Raw genomic sequence first — 15,308 nt, 5'->3', positions numbered from 1 at the left:
AAATTATTTCTACTCCTAAAGTGGGATATTTTAGAAAATTGAAATTGAATAGAATAAAAACGCTTTTTTATTATTTTCCGCCAATTATCGACATTATTTGCTTTATATATTTTGAACTAATATTGATGTACATTATTTTCTACATTTTGAAAAGAAGTAAATTTATTGTACTTTAATGTACAATAAAAATATTTCTACTCATAATGTGGGATATTTTAGAAAATTGCAATTGAATAGCTTAAAAATGCTTTTTTATTATTTTTCGCTAATTATCGACATAATTTGCTTTATATCTTTTGAACTAATATGGATGCACAACCAAATTTCTCAACGCATTTTTATTATTTTTCACTAATTGTCGACATTATTTGCTTTATATCTTTTGAACTAATACGGATGCACAATGTTTTCTACATTTTAAAAAGACGAAAATTTAATGGACTTTAATGTACAATAAAATTATTTCAACTCCTAAAGTGCGATATTTTAGAAAATTGCAATTGAATAGCTTAAAAACGCTTTTTTATTATTTTTCGCTAATTATCGACATTATTTGCTTTATATCTTTTGAACAAATATGGATGCACATTATTTTCTACATTTTAAAAATAATTAAATTTTATGTACTTCAATGTACAATAAAAATATTTCTACTTCTAAAGTGGGATATTTTAGAAAATCGCAATTGAATAGCTTAAAAGCGTGTTTTTATCCTTTTTCGCTAATTATCGTCATTATTTGCTTTATATCTTTTGAACTAATATGGATGCACATTATTTTCTACATTTTAAAAAGAATTAAATTTTATGTACTTCAATGTACAATAAAAATATTTCTACTTCTAAAGTGGGATATTTTAGAAAATCGCAATTGAATAGCTTAAAAACGTGTTTTTATCCTTTTTCGCTAATTATCGTTATTATTTGCTTTATATCTTTTGAACTAATATGGATGCACATTATTTTCTACATTTTAAAAAGAAGTAAATTTAATGAACTTTAATGTACTATAAAAACATTTCTACTTCTAAAGTGGGATATTTTATAAAATTGCAATTGAATAGCTTAAAAACGCTTTCTTATTATTTTTCGCTAATTATCGACATTATTTGCTTTATATCTTTTGAACTAATATGGATGCACATTATTTTCTACATTTTAAAGAGAAGTAAATTTAGTGGACTTTGATGTACAATAAAAATATTTCGACTCCTAATGTGGGAAATTTTAGAAAATTGTAATTGAATAGCTTAAAAACGATTTTTTATTATTTTTCGCTAATTGTCGACATTATTTGCTTTATATCTTTTGAACTAATATGAATGCACAATATTTTCCACATTTTAAAAAGACGTAAATTTATTGGACTTCAATGTACAATAAAATAATTTCTACTCCTAAAGTGGGATATTTTAGAAAATTGCAATTGAATAGTTTAATACCGCTTTTCAATATTTTTCGCTAATTATCGACATTATTTGCTTTATATCTTTTGAACTAATATGGATGCACCTTTTTTTCTACATTTTAAAAAGAAGTAAATTTAATGAACTTTATTGTATAATAAAAATATTTCTACTCCTAATGTGGGAAATTTTAGAAAATTTCAATTGAATAGCTTAAAAACGCTTTTTTATTATTTTTCACTAATTGTCGACATTATTTGCTTCATATCTTTTGAACTAATACGGATGCACAATATTTTCTACATTTTAAAAAGACATAAATTTAATGGACTTTAATGTACAATAAAATTATTTCTACTCCTAAAGTGGGATATTTTAGAAAATTGCAATTGAATAGCTTAAAAACGTTTTTTTATTATTTTTCACTAATTGTCGACATTATTTGCTTCATATCTTTTAAACAAATACGGATGCACAATATTTTCTACATTTTAAAAAGACATAAATTTAATGGACTTTAATGTACAATAAAAATATTTCTACTCCTAATGTGGGAAATTTTAGAAAATTGAAATTGAATAGCTTAAAAACGCTTTCTAAAAATAAGTAAATTTAATGGACTTTAATATACAATAAAAATATTTCTACTCCTAATGTGGGATATTTTAGAAAATCGCAATTGAATATCGTCGAAACGCCATTTTTCACGTTTTTATCTAATTATCGACATTGTTTGCTTCATTTCTTTCGAACTAATATCGATGAGTATTATTTTCTACCTTTTAAAAACAAGTAAATTTAATGTATTTTAATGTACAATAAAAATATATATCTTCCTAATGTAGGATATTTTAGAAATTCGCAATTGAATAGCTTAAATACGCTTTTTCACCGTTTTTCGCTAATTATCGACATTGTTTGCTTTATATCTTTTGAACTATTATGGATGCACATTATTTTCTACATTTTGAAAACAAGTAAAGTTTATGTACTTCAATGTACAATAAAAATATTTCTACTCATAAAGTGGGATATTTTAGAAATTCGCAGTTGAATAGCTTAAAAACCCCTTTTTGTCATTTTTAGCTAATTGTCGACATTATTTGCTTTATATCTTTTGAACTAATATGGATGCACAATATTTTCTACATTTTGAAAAGACGTAAATTTAATGGACTTTAATGTACAATAAAATTATTTCTACTCCTAAAGTGGGATATTTTAGAAAATTGCAATTTAATAGCTTAAAAACGCTTTTTTATTATTTTTCGTTAATAATCGACATTATTTGCTTTATATATTTTGAACTAATATTGATGAACATTTTTTTTCTACATTTTAAAAAGAAGTAAATTTATTGGACTTTAATGTACAATAAAAACATTTCTACTCCTAAAGTGGGATATTTTAGAAAATTGCAATTGAATAGCTTAAAAACGCTTTTTTATTATTATTCGCTAATTATCGACATTATTTGCTTTATATCTTTTGAACTAATATGGATGCACATTACTTTCTACATTTTAAAAAGAAGTAAATTTAGTGGACTTTAATGTACAATAAAAATATTTCTACTCCTAATGTGGGAAATTTTAGAAAATTGCAATTGAATAGCTCAAAAACGCTTTTTTATTATTTTTCGTTAATTGTCGACATTATTTGCTTTATATCTTTTGAATTAATATGGATGCACAATATTTTCTACATTTTAAAAAGAAGTGAACTTAATGGACCTCAATATACAATAAAAATATTTCTACTCCTAAAGTGGGATATTTTAGAAAATTGCAATTGAATTGCCCAAAAACGCTTTTATATTATTTTTCGCTAATTATCGACATTATTTGCTTAATATGTTTTGAACTAATATGGATGCACATTATTTTTTACATTTTAAAAAGAAGTAAATTTAATGGACTTTAATATACAATAAAAATATTTCTACTCCTAATGTGGGATATTTTAGAGAATCGCAATTGAAAATCGTCGAAACGCCATTTTTCACGTTTTTATCTAATTATCGACATTGTTTGCTTCATTTCTTTCGAACTAATATCGATGAGTATTTTTTTCTATCTTTTAAAAACAAGTAAATTTAATGTATTTTGATGTACAATAAAAATATATATACTCATAATGTAGGATATTTTAGAAAATTGAAATTAAATATCGTCGTAACGCTCTTTTTCAGTTTTTTCGCGAAATATCGACATTGTTTGCTTTTTATCTTTTGAACTAATATGGACGGGCATCATTTTCTACGATCTTAAAACAAGTAAATTTAGGTACTTTAATTTTCAATAAAAATACTCCTACTCCTAATGTGGGATATTTCAGAAATTCGCAATTGAATAGCTTAAATACGCTTTTTCACCGTTTTTCGCTAATTATCGACATTGTTTGCTTTATATCTTTTGAACTATTATGGATGCACATTATTTTCTACATTTTAAAAACAAGTAAATTTTATGTACTTCAATGTACAATAAAAATATTTCTACTCATCAAGTGGGATGTTTTAGAAATTCGCAATTGAATAGCTTAAAAACCCCTTTTTATTATTTTTCGCTAATTGTCGACATTATTTGCTTTATATCTTTTGAACTAATATGGATGCACAATATTTTCTACATTTTGAAAAGACGTAAATTTAATGGACTTTAATGTACAATAAAATTATTTCTACTCCTAAAGTGGGAAATTTTAGAAAATTGCAATTGAATAGCTTAAAAACGCTTTTTTAATATTTTTCGCTAATTATCGACATTATTTGCTTTATATATTTTGAACTATTAATGATGTACATTATTTTCTACATTTTAAAAAGAAGTAAATTTATTGGACTTTAATGTACGATAAAAATATTTCTACTCATAATGAGGGATATTTTAGAAAATCGCAATTGAATGGCTTAAAAATGCTTTTTCATTATTTTTCGCTAATTATCGACATTATTTGCTTAAAATCTTTTGAACTAATATGGATGCACCATATTTTCTACATTTTGAAAAGACGTAAATTTAATGGACTTTAATGTACAATAAAATTATTTCTACTCCTAAAGTGGGATATTTTAGAAAATTGCAATTGAATAGCTTAAAAACGCTTTTTTAATATTTTTCGCTAATTATCGACATTATTTGCTTTATATCTTTTGAACTAATATGGATGCACATTACTTTCTACATTTTAAAAAGAAGTAAATTTTATGTACTTCAATGTACAATAAAAATATTTCTTCTTCTAAAGTGGAATATTTTAGAAAATCGCAATTGAATAGCGTAAAACCCCTTTTTATTATTTTTCGCTAACTGTCGACATTATTTGCTTTATATCTTTTAAACTAATACGGATGCACATTATTTTCTACATTTTAAAAAGAAGTATATTTAATGAACTTTATTGTACAATAAAAATATTTCTACTCCTAATGTGGGAAATTTTAGAAAATTGCAATTGAATAGCTTAAAAACGCTTTTTTAACCTTTTTCGCTAATTATCGTTATTATTTGCTATATATTTTTTGAACTAATATGGATGCACAATATTTACTACATTTTAAAAAGACGTAAATTTAATCGACTTTAATGTACAATAAAATTATTTCTACTCCTAAAGTGGGATATTTTAGAAAATTGCAATTGAATAGCTTAAAAACCCCTTTTTATTATTTTTCGCTAATTGTCGACATTATTTGCTTTATATCTTTTGAACTAATATGGATGCACAATATTTTCTACATTTTAAAAAGAAGTAAATTTAATGCACATTAATGTACAATAAAATTATTTCTACTCCTAAAGAGGGATATTTTAGAAAATTGCAATTGAATAGCTTAAAAATGTTTCTTATTATTTTTCGCTAATTATCGTTATTATTTGCTTTATATCTTTTGAACTAATTATGATGCACAATATTTACTACATTTTAAAAAGACGTAAATTTAATGCACATTAATGTACAATAAAATTATTTCTACTCCTAAAGAGGGATATTTTAGAAAATTGCAATTGAATAGCTCAAAAACGCTTTTTTATCATTTTTCGCTAATTATCGACATTATTTGCTTTACATCTTTGAACTAATATGAATGCACAATATTTTCTACATTTTGAAAAAAAGTAAATTTAATGGACTTTAATGTACGATAAAAATATTTCTACTCATAATGAGGGATATTTTAGAAAATCGCAATTGAATGGCTTAAAAATGCTTTTTCATTATTTTTCGCTAATTATCGACATTATTTGCTTAAAATCTTTTGAACTAATATAGATGTACATTATTTTCTACATTTTAAAAAGAAGTAAATTTAATGGACTTTAGTGTACAATAAAAATATTTCTACTCCTAAAGTGGGATATTTTAGAAAATTGCAATTGAATAGCTTAAAAACGCTTTTTTATTATTTTTCGCTAATTATCGACATTATTTGCTTTATATATTTTGAACTAATATTGATGTACATTATTTTTTACATTTTAAAAAGAAGTAAATTTATTTGGCTTTAATGAACAATAAAAATATTTCTACTCCTAAAGTGGGATATTTTAGAAAATTGCAATTGAATAGCTTAAAAATGCTTTTTTATTATTTTTCGCTAATTATCGACATTATTTGCTTTATATCTTTTGAACTAATATAGATGTACATTATTTTCTACATTTTAAAAAGAAGTAAATTTAATGGACTTTAATGTACAATAAAAATATTTCTACTCCTAAAGTGGGATATTTTAGAAAATTGCAATTGAATAGCTTAAAAACGCTTTTTTTTTATTTTTCGCTAATTATCGACATTATTTGCTTTAGATATTTTGAAATAATATTGATGTACATTATTTTCTACATTTTAAAAAGAAGTAAATTTATTTGGCTTTAATGAACAATAAAAATATTTCTACTCCTAAAGTGGGATATTTTAGAAAATTGCAATTGAATAGCTTAAAAATGTTTCTTATTATTTTTCGCTAATTATCGTTATTATTTGCTTTATATCTTTTGAACTAATTATGATGCACAATATTTACTACATTTTAAAAAGACGTGAATTTAATGCACATTAATGTACAATAAAATTATTTCTACTCCTAAAGAGGGATATTTTAGAAAATTGCAATTGAATAGCTCAAAAACGCTTTTTTCTCATTTTTCGCTAATTATCGACATTATTTGCTTTACATCTTTGAACTAATATGAATGCACAATATTTTCTACATTTTGAAAAGACGTAAATTTAATGGACTTTAATGTACGATAAAAATATTTCTACTCATAATGAGGGATATTTCAGAAAATCGCAATTGAATAGCCTAAAAATGCTTTTTTATTATTTTTCGCTAATTATCGACATTATTTGCTTTATATCTTTTGAACTAATATGAATGCACAATATTTTCTACATTTTAAAAAGAACTAAATTTAATGGACTTTAATGTACAATAAAAATATTTCTACTCCTAAAGTGGGATATTTTAGAAAATTGCAATTGAATAGCTTAAAAACGTGTTTTTTTCATTTTTCGCTATTTATTGTTATTATTTGCTTATATCTTTTGAACTAATATGGATGCACAATATTTTCTACATTTTTAAAAGAAGTAAATTTAATGAACTTTAATGTACAATAAAAACATTTCTACTCCCAAAGTGGGATATATTAGAAAATTGCAATTCAATAGCTTAAAAACGTTTTTTTTATTTTTCGCTAATTATCGACATTATTTGCTTTATATCTTTTGAACTAATATGGATGCACATTATTTTCTATATTTCAAAAAGAAGTAAATTTAATGGACTTTAATGTACAATAAAAATATTTCTACTCCTAATGTGTGAAATTTTTGAAAATTGCAATTGAATAGCTTAAAAACGCTTTTTTATTAATTTTCGCTAATTATCGACATTATTTGCTTTATATCCTTTGAACTAATATTGATGTACATTATTTTCTACATTTTAGAAAGAAGTAAATATATTTGACTTTAATGAACAATAAAAATATTTCTACTCATAATGTGGGATATTTTAGAAAATCGCAATTGAATAGCCTAAAAATGCTTTTTTAATATTTTTCGCTAATTATCGACATTATTTGCTTTATATCTTTTGAACTAATATGAATGCACAATATTTTCTACATTTTAAAAAGAAGTAAATTTAATGGACATTAATGTACAATAAAAATATTTCTATTCCTAAAGTGGGATATATTAGAAAATTGCAATTGAATAGTTTAAAAACGCTTTTTTATTATTTTTCGCTAATTATCGACAATATTTGCTTTATATCTTTTGAACTAATATGGATGCACATTATTTTCTACATTTTAAAAAGAAGTAAATTTAATGGACTTCAATGTACAATAAAAATATTTCTACTTCTAAAGTGGTATATTTTAGAAAATCGCAATTGAATAGCTTAAAAACGTGTTTTTATCCTTTTTCGCTATTTATCGTTATTATTTGCTTTATATCTTTTGAACTAATATGGATGCACATTATTTTCTACATTTTTAAAAGAAGTAAATTTAATGAACTTTAATGTACAATAAAAACATTTCTACTCCTAAAGTGGGATATATTAGAAAATTGCAATTGAATAGCTTAAAAACGCTTTTTTTCTTTATTTTTCGCTAATTATCGACATTATTTGCTTTATATCTTTTGAAATAATATGGATGCACATTATTTTCTATATTTTAAAAAGAAGTAAATTTAATGGAATTTAATGTACAATAAAAATATTTCTACTCCTAATGTGGGAAATTTTTGAAAATTGCAATTGAATAGCTTAAAAACGCTTTTTTATTATTTTTCTTTAATTGTCGACATTATTTTTTTTATATCTTTTGAATTAATATGGATGCACATTATTTTCTACATTTTAAAAAGAAGTGAATTTAATGGACTTCAATATACAATAAAGATATTTCTACTCCTAAAGTGGGATATTTTGGAAAATTGCAATTGAATTGCTTAAAAACGCTTTTTTATTATTTTTCGCTATTTATCGACATTATTTGCTTAATATGTTTTGAACTAATATGGATGCACATTATTTTCTACATTTTGAAAAGAAGTAAATTTAATGGACTTTAATGTACAATAAAAATATTTCTACTCCTAATGTGGGATATTTTAGAGAATCGCAATTGAATATCGTCGGAACGCCATTTTTCACGTTTTTATCCAATTATCGACATTGTTTGCTTCATTTCTTTCGAACTAATATCGATGAGTATTATTTTCTACCTTTTAAAAAAAACTAAATTTAATGTATTTTAATGTAATAAAAATATATATACTCCTAATGTAGGATATTTTAGAAAATCGCAATTAAATATCGTCGTAACGCTCTTTTTCAGTTTTTTCGCGAAATATCGACGGTGTTTGCTTTTTATCTTTTGAACTAATATGGACGGGCATTGTTTTCTACGATCTTAAAACAAGTAAATTTAATGTACTTTAATGTGCAATAAAAATACTCCTACTCCTAATGTGGGATATTTCAGAAATTCGCAATTGAATAGCTTAAATACGCTTTTTCACCGTTTTTCGCTAATTATCGATATTGTTTGCTTTATATCCTTTGAACTATTATGGATGCACATTATTTTCTACATTTTAAAAACAAGTAAAGTTTATGTACTTCAACGTTCAATATAAATATTTCTACTCATAAAGTGGGATATTTTAGAGAATCGCAATTGAATATCGTCAAAACGCTCTTTTTCACTTTTTTTTCTATTTACCGACATTTTTTTCTTTATATTTTTCGAACTAATATGGATGAGTATTAGTTTCTATGATGTAAAAACAAGTAAATTTTATGTACTTCAATGTAAAATAAAAATATTTCTACTCATAAAGTGGGATATTTTAGAAATTCGGAATTGAATAGCTTGAAAACGCTTTTTAAACATTTTTCGCTAATTATCAACATTATTTGCTTTATATCTTTTGAACTAATATGGATGCACATAATTTTCTACACTTTAAAAAGTATTAAATGTAGTGTACTTTTATGTACAATGAAAATATTTCTACTTCCAATGTGGGATATTTTAAAAAATTGCAATTGAATAGCTTAAAATCCCCTTTTCATTATTTTTCGCAAATTGTCGACATTATTTGCTTTATATTTTATGAACTAATATGGATGCACAATACTTTCTATATTTTAAAATGACGTAAATTTAATGGACTTTAATGTACAGTGAAATTATTTCTACTCCTAAAGTGGGATATTTTAGAAAATTGCAATTGAATAGCTTAAAAACGCTTTTTTATTATTTTTCGCTAATTATCGACATTATTTGCTTTATATCTTTTGAACTAATATGGATGCACATTATTTTTTACATTTTAAAAAGAAGTAAATTTTATGTACTTCAATGTGCAATAAAAATATTTCTACTTCTAAATTGGGATATTTTAGAAAATCGCAATTGAATAGCTTAAAAACGCTTTTTTCTCCTTTTTCGCTAATTATCGTTATTATTTGCTTTATATCCTTTAAACTAATATGGATGCACATTATTTTCTACATTTTAAAAAGAAGTAAATTTAATGAACTTTAATGTACTTTAAAAACATTTCTACTCCTAAAGTGGGATGTTTTAGAAAATTGCAATTGAATAGCTTAAAAACGCTTTTTTATTATTTTTCGCTAATTATCGACATTATTTGCTTTATATCTTTTGAACTAATATGGATGCACATTATTTTTTACATTTTAAAAAGAAGTAAATTTTATGTACTTCAATGTGCAATAAAAATATTTCTACTTCTAAATTGGGATATTTTAGAAAATCGCGATTGAATAGCTTAAAAACGCTTTTTTCTCCTTTTTCGCTAATTATCGTTATTATTTGCTTTATATCCTTTGAACTAATATGGATGCACATTGTTTTCTACATTTTAAAAAGAAGTAAATTTAGTGGACTTTAATGTACAATAAAAATATTTCGACTCCTTATGTGGGAAATTTTAGAAAATTGCAATTGAATAGCTTAAAAACGCTTTTTTATTATTTTTCGCTAATTGTCGACATCATTTGCTTTATATCTTTTGAACTATATTTTGATGCACAATATTTTCTACATTTTAAAAAGACGTAAATTTAATGGACTACAATGTACAATAAAAATATTTCTACTTCTAAAGTGGGATATTTTAGAAAATCGCAATTGAATAGCTTAAAAACGTATTTTTATCCTTTTTCGCTAATTATCGTTATTATTCGCTTTATATCTTTTGAACTAATATGGATGCACATTATTTTCTACATTTTAAAAAGAAGTAAATTTATTGAACTTTAATGTACAATAAAAATATTTCTACTTCTAAAGTGGGATATTTTAGAAAAACGCAATTGAATAGCTTAAAAACGTATTTTTATCCTTTTTCGCTAATTATCGTTATTATTCGCTTTATATCTTTTGAACTAATATGGATGCACATTATTTTCTACATTTTAAAAAGAAGTAAATTTATTGAACTTTAATGTACAATAAAAATATTTCTACTTCTAAAGTGGGATATTTTAGAAAATCGCAATTGAATAGCTTAAAAACGTATTTTTATCCTTTTTCGCTAATTATCGTTATTATTCGCTTTATATCTTTTGAACTAATATGGATGCACATTATTTTCTACATTTTAAAAAGAAGTAAATTTAATGAACTTCAATGTACTATAAAAACATATCTACTCCTAAAATGGGATATTTTAGAAAATTGCAATTAAATAGCTCAAAAACGCTTTCTTATTATTTTTCGCTAATTATCGACATTAGTTGCTTTATATCTTTTGAACTAATATGGATGCACATTATTTTCTACATTTTAAAAACAAGTAAATATAGTGGACTTCAATATACAATAAAAATATTTCTACTCATAAAGTGGGATATTTTAGAGAATCGCAATTGAATATCGTCAAAACGCCCTTTTTCACTTTTTTTCCTATTTATCGACATTTTTTTTTATATCTTTCGAACTAATATGGATGAGTATTAGTTTCTACGATCTAAAAACAAGTAAATTTTATGTACTTCAATGTAAAATAAAAATATTTCTACTCATAAAATGGGATATTTTAGAAATTCGCAATTGAATTGCTTGAAAACGCTTTTTAAACATTTTTCGCTAATTATCAGCATTATTTGCTTTATATCTTTTGAACTAATATGGATGCACATAATTGTCTACACTTTAAAAAGAAGTAAATATAATGTACTTTTATGTAAAATGAAAATATTTCTACTCCCAATGTGGGATAATTTAGAAAATTGCAATTGAATAGCTTGTAAAAACCCCTTTTTATTATTTTTCGCTAATTATCGACATTATTTGCTTTATATCTTTTGAACTAATATGGATGCACATAATTTTCTACACTTTAAAAAGTATTAAATGTAGTGTACTTTTATGTACAATGAAAATATTTCTACTTCCAATGTGGGATATTTTAAAAAATTGCAATTGAATAGCTTAAAAACCCCTTTTCATTATTTTTCGCAAATTGTCGACATTATTTGCTTTATATTTTATGAACTAATATGGATGCACAATACTTTCTACATTTTAAAAAGACGTAAATTTAATGGACTTTAATGTACAATGAAATTATTTCTACTCCTAAAGTGGGATATTTTAGAAAATTGCAATTGAATAGCTTAAAAACGCTTTTTTATTATTTTTCGCTAATTATCGACATTATTTGCTTTATATCTTTTGAACTAATATGGATGCACATTATTTTTTACATTTTAAAAAGAAGTAAATTTTATGTACTTCAATGTGCAATAAAAATATTTCTACTTCTAAATTGGGATATTTTAGAAAATCGCAATTGAATAGCTTAAAAACGCTTTTTTCTCCTTTTTCGCTAATTATCGTTATTATTTGCTTTATATCCTTTGAACTAATATGGATGCACATTATTTTCTACATTTTAAAAAGAAGTAAATTTAATGAACTTTAATGTACTTTAAAAACATTTCTACTCCTAAAGTGGGATGTTTTAGATAATTGCAATTGAATAGCTAAAAAAATCTTTCTTATTATTTTTCGCTAATTATCGACATTATTTGCTTTATATATTTTGAACTAATATAGATGTAGATTATTTTCTACATTTTAAAAAGAAGTAAATTTAATGGACTATAAAAACATTTCTACTCCTAAAATGGGATATTTTAGAAAATTGCAATTGAATAGCTTAAAAACGCTTTCTTATTATTTTTCGCTAATTATCGACATTATTTGCTTTTTATCTTTTGAACTGATATGGACGGGCATCATTTTCTACGATCTAAAAACAAGTAAATTTAATGTACTTTAATGTGCAACAAAAATACTACTACTCCTAAAGTGGGATATTTTAGAAAATTGCAATTGAATAGCTTAAAAACGCTTTTTTATTATTTTTCGCTAATTATCGACATTGTTTGCTTTATATCTTTTGAACTAAAATGGATGCGCATTATTTTCTACATTTTAAAAACAAATGAAGTTTATGTACTTCAATGTGCAATAAAAATATTTCTACTCATAAAGTGGGATATTTTAGAGAATTGCAATTGAATATCGTCAAAACGCCTTTTTTCACGGTTTTTTTTTCGACATTTTTTTCTTTATATCTTTCGAACTAATATAGATAAGTATTATTTTTTACGTTTTAATAACAAGTAAATTTAATGTACTTTGATGTACAATAAAAAAATATATACTCCTAACGTGGGATATTTTAGAGATTCGTAATTGAATATCGTCGAAACGCCCTTTTCAGGTTTTGCTCTAAATATCGACATTGTTTGCTTTTTATCTTTTAAACTAATATGGACGGGCATTATTTTCTACGATCTAAAAACGAGTAAATTTAATGTACTTGAATGTTAAATAAAAATACTCCTACTCCTAACGAGGGATATTATAGTAATTCGCAATTGAATAGCTCAAAAACGCTTTTTTATTATTTTTCGCTAATTATCGACATTATTTGCTTTTTATCTTTTGAACTGATATGGACGGGCATCATTTTCTACGATCTAAAAACAAGTAAATTTAATGTACTTTAATGTGCAACAAAAATACTACTACTCCTAAAGTGGGATATTTCAGAAAATTGCAATTGAATAGCCTAAAAACGCTTTTTTATTATTTTTTGCTAATTATCGACATTATTTGCTTTATATCTTTTGAACTGATATGGATGAGTATTATTTTCTACGTTTTAAAGACAAGTAAATTTAATGGACTTTTATGTCCAATAAAAATACTTCTATTCATAATGTGGGATATTTTAGAATTTTGCAATTGAACAGCTTAAAAACGTTTTTTTACGGTTTTATGCTAATTATCGACATTGTTTGTCTTATATCTTTCGAACTAATATGGATGAGCATTATTTTCTACATTTTAAAAAGAAACACATTCAATGTACTTCAATGTACAATAAAAACATTTCTACTCCTATTGTGGGATATTTTAGAAAATCGCGATTGAATAGCTTAAAACTGCTTTTCATCGTTTTTCACTAACTATCGACATTTTTTGCTTTATATCTTTTGAACTAATATGGATGCACAATATTTTCTACATTTTATAAACAAGTAAATTTTATGTTGTTCAATGTACAATGAAAATATTTTTACTCCCTAAGTGCTATATTTTAGAAAACTGCAATTGAATAGCTTAAAAACGTTTTTTATCATTTTTCCCTAATTATCGACATTGTTTGCTTTATATCTTTTGAACTAATATGGATGCACAATTTTTTCTGTATTTTAAAAAGAAGCACATTCAATGTACTTCAATGTACAATAAAAACATTTCTACTCCTATTGTGGGATATTTTAGAAAATCGCAATTGAATAGCCCAAAAACGCTTTTTTATCATTTTTCGCTAACTATCGACATTGTTTGCTTTATATCTTTTGAACTAAAATGGATGCGCATTATTTTCTAAATTTTATAAAACAAGTAAATTTAATGTACTTTAATGTACAATAAAATATATATACTCCTAATGTGGGATATTTTAGAGAATCGCAATTAAATATCGTCGAAACTCCTCTTTTCAGGTTTTTCATTAAATATCGACATTGTTTGCTTTATATCTTTTGAACTAATATGGATGAGTATTATTTTCTACGTTCTAAAGACAAGTAAATTTATTGTACTTTAATGTACTATAAAAATATTCTACTCATAATGTGAGTTATTTTAGAAATTCGCAATTGAATAGCTTAATATCGCTTTTTATCGTTTTTCGCTTAACTATCGACATTGTTTGCTTTATCTCTTTTGAACTAAAATGGATGCCCATTATTTTCTACATTTTAAAAAGAAGTAAATTTTATGTTCTTCAATTTACAATAAAATATTTCTACTCCTAATGTGGGATATTTTAAAAAATCGCGATTGAATAGCCTAAAAACGCTTTTTTATCGTTTTTTGCTAAATATCGACATTGTTTGCTTTATTATCTTTTGAAATAATATGGATTCGTATTAATTTCTACATTCTGAAAAAAAGTAAATTTGATGTACTTTATTGTACAATGTATATATTTCTACTCCCAATGTGGGATATTTTAGAGAATCGCAAATGAATAGCTCAGAAACGCTCTTTTTACGTTTTTTTGCTAATTATCGACATTGTTTGCTTTTTTTCTTTTGAACTAATATGGATGCGCATAATTTTCTATGTTCTAAAAATAAGTAACCTCAATGTACTTCACTGTACAATAAATATATTTCTTTTCCTATTGTGGGATATTTTTGAAAATCGCAATACAATAGCTTAAAAACGTTTTTATCTCGTTTTTCGCTAATTATCGACACTGTTTGCTTTATATCTTTTGAACTAATATATTTGCGTAAAATATTCTATATTCA

The sequence above is a fragment of the Styela clava genome, chromosome 1, assembly GCF_964204865.1.
Source record: "Styela clava chromosome 1, kaStyClav1.hap1.2, whole genome shotgun sequence".
NCBI classification, from domain to species: domain Eukaryota; kingdom Metazoa; phylum Chordata; class Ascidiacea; order Stolidobranchia; family Styelidae; genus Styela; species Styela clava.
This window is presented reverse-complemented; position numbering follows the sequence as displayed.